The 3,293-nt window shown below is 39.9% G+C and overlaps 1 non-coding gene across 1 annotated transcript; it reads right to left on the bottom strand.

The window, feature by feature from the left end:
- Positions 1-1,015: 1,015 nt before the first annotated feature.
- On the bottom strand, positions 1,016-1,121 carry LOC120105210 (small nucleolar RNA R71). The gene has a single exon (XR_005507575.2). It is a non-coding gene; the product is annotated as a small nucleolar RNA R71 (small nucleolar RNA).
- Between the last annotated feature and the right edge of the window lie 2,172 nt (positions 1,122-3,293).

Below are 3,293 nucleotides of genomic sequence, written 5' to 3'. Positions count from 1 at the left end.
ATTGTTTGATTTGAATTTCAGCAAAAGTGTGAATGCATGCTTGATACACATACACAAATTAATCCGCACATAGTAAGGGCAATCACCCCAACAAGATAAGAGCCGGATTTCATCACCGGATTCTTGCCCAACTTAGGTGAACTCAATCTCACATAGTGTCACTTTAATTAAAATCAATTAGACGTTGGCTCCTAGGGACATTCGAGCTCAATAGGATGAAGATCACCGAAAGTTGCACCAATTTCGCTCTGTGGCTTAGTTGATGTCTAAGCAAGCTTTGTCCTTATAAGGGAGACAGTTCATTTGTTCGAGGCAAGTGGGTTTTAAGTGGGACCTTTGCAAACGCATCGTGACCCCTCCACTTACCTGGGAGCTTACCTCGTCAACTCGGTTCATTAGACCGGATTGGAGGCTTAGGTGCCCTCTTCAAACCAGTTAGGAGCTATCTAGTGATTTTAGGACAAATACAAGGATTGATGTGTTTATCTTTTATTGCATGTTTGACTGATCAAGTACTAGTGTATGCAAGGGAGTCGTTCTAGAGTACGTGATCTATTACTTTTTGACCCTGAAATAGAACGGACCCTTAGGAATATTCGGGCTGAGATCAGAACATTAGAACCATCCCCACCTCTTGAGATGACTGAAGAACAACCCAAACTTCTGAGGGAGTACTTTACTCCCACCATTTACACTTCCCCATCTTGCATTCGATTACCTGAGGTAGCAGCTGTACAATACGAAATAAAGTCTAGTGTAATCCAAATGCTCCCATCTTTTTATGGGCTCACCAACGAAGAACCATATAAACACCTAGATGAATTCCTTGAGATTTGCACCACTGTCAAGATTCAGAACTTCACTGATGATGCTCTGAAACTTAGATTATTCCCTTTCTCCCTTAAAGATGGAGCCAAACAATGGCTGAATTCTTTAGAAGCTAACTCGATTCGTTCTTGGGATCAAATGCAACAAGAATTCTTAAAAAAATACTTTTCCATTGGAAGAACGAACCAGTTTAGACGTGCCATCACAAGCTTCTCCCAAACTGAGGGAGAAGAATTTCATGAAACTTGGAAGAGATTTTGGGGCCTAATCCATAAATGCCCACATCATCAAATACCTAAATGGCAGCTAGTGCAATGTTTCTATGCGGATTGACTGAACGAAACCGTCAGATGATTGATGCTGCATGCGGGGGGACATTCATGCTTCAAAATGAGCATGAAGCATGGCAATTATTTGAAAATCTAAATGAAAACTCCCTCCACCATGCTTCTTGTTCTCGTCAAGCACCCCTGAGTTCTCAAAGAAAAGGGACCATTTGTGAAATAAGTCATTCTATGGACCTGTCTAGCAAGGTAGATGCATTGTCCCATAAGATTGATCAACTGATGATAGGTGGGTATTACATGAACTCTTCCCACGCACAAGTGTGTACTATCTGTTCTAGCCCATCCCACCCTATTCATGAGTGCCCTTCAGCACCCCAATTCTCCAAACTCGTGCAAGAACACATCAATGTTGCTCAAACACAGCCTAGACCGGGTAATGACCCATTTTTCAATACATATAACCCGGGATGGCGAAATCATCCAAACTTTTCTTGGAAGCAGCAAGCTTCGAACACAGCCCAACTCTATTCCCAAAATTTTCAAAATCCTCAGAATTTTCAAACCCAACAAAATATTCATCCCTACCGTCCCTCGACTCAATTTCAACACACTTCTCCTCCACCCCAAAGAAACACAGCCTTTGAGGAGAAAGTGTTGAACGCCCTTCAAGGTTTGGAAACTATTACACAATTGGTGCACTCTCATACGCAATCCATCGCCAAGCTAGAATCCCAGATGGGGCAACTAGCTAATGCACTGAACAAGCGAGAGGAAGGAAAGCTTCCAAGCCAACCACTAAGTAATCCTAGGAGACAATACATGGCTCAAGAAAATCAACTAAATGCAATTCATCATGAACAAGCCAATGCTTTGACTACCTTAAGGAGTGGACGTGTGGTAGACAATAAGATTGGGGAAGATAACAATAAGGAAGGTGGAGAAGAGAATAGACATGTGGCAGATGAAACTCTAAAACCTTCTTCTTCTTCTTCAGCTAGTCCACCTTCTGCCAAAACTCATATCCTAAAGGCCTCATTTCCTGAAGCTCTTAATTCACCCTCTCCCTTTGGCAAAAAAGGAACTTCACTAGAGGAAATGATGGAGGTTTTCAAACAAGTGAAAATCAACCTTCCGCTTCTTGATGCTATTAGACAAGTTCCCTCCTATACCAAATTTCTCAAAGACCTTTGTATACAAAAGCGAAAATCTAGGACACATGTGCCTAAAAAGGTCTTCCTAACTGAGCAAGTGAGTTCTATTCTCCAACACAACACCCCTCCGAAATTCAAAGATCCTGGTGCTCCCACCATCTTCTGTGTCTTAGGAAATAATTTCATTGATCGAGCACTCTTAGATCTAGGGGCAAGTGTCAACCTTTTACCTTATTCAGTTTATGAGAAACTTGGGTTAGGTGAGTTAAAACCAACCTCGGTATCCCTTCAATTGGCTGATCGATCTGTAAAAACACCACGTGGGATAATTGAAGATGTTCTTGTCAAGGTAGACAAATTCTATTTTTCAGTAGATTTCATCGTCCTTGATATGGAACATGAGCCTAATCCTAAGAAACAAATCCCCATGATCCTTGGGCGCCCCTTTTTAGCAACAGCCAATGCGTGCATAAATTGTAGAATGGGGGTAATGAACATATCATTTGGGAACATGAAAGTAAAATTAAATGTATTCAATACGGCTGACCAACCCGCAAGGGAAGTTGAGTGTTTTATGGTAGATAAAATAGATGACCTCATAGAAGGAGATGCAAAAACTACCTCACTGTGTCTGGTTGAAGACAATAAACTTAGCGCTTGTTGGGAGGCAACCCAATTCTCTTAGTTTTTTTTAACATTGAGGACAATGTTAGGTTTAGGTTTGGGAATATTCATCTTGATTTTCATCCAAAACAAAAAAAAAAAAAATTAGAAAAAATGTGTTCATTGTCATTTTTTATAAAATAATAATAATAATAATGAAATTAAAAAAAAAGTTTTTGTTTTTAAAAACCTAATTTCTATACATTTATGCAAGAATGATAAACACACAAGGTATATAAAATCTAAAAAGCCCAATGACTAGTCGGAAGTAATACAAATTTAAGGTCTTTTCATTAAGTCTCTCTTAGGGAGTTGTAAGCTAATTAATACTTCGGAATTTCACTACACACTGGCCGACACTTCT

Source organism: Phoenix dactylifera, chromosome 10, assembly GCF_051530095.1.
Source record: "Phoenix dactylifera cultivar Ajwa chromosome 10, Ajwa_hap1_PhDact_Kaust_v1.1, whole genome shotgun sequence".
NCBI classification, from domain to species: Eukaryota; Viridiplantae; Streptophyta; class Magnoliopsida; order Arecales; family Arecaceae; genus Phoenix; species Phoenix dactylifera.
This window is presented reverse-complemented; position numbering and strand designations above follow the sequence as displayed.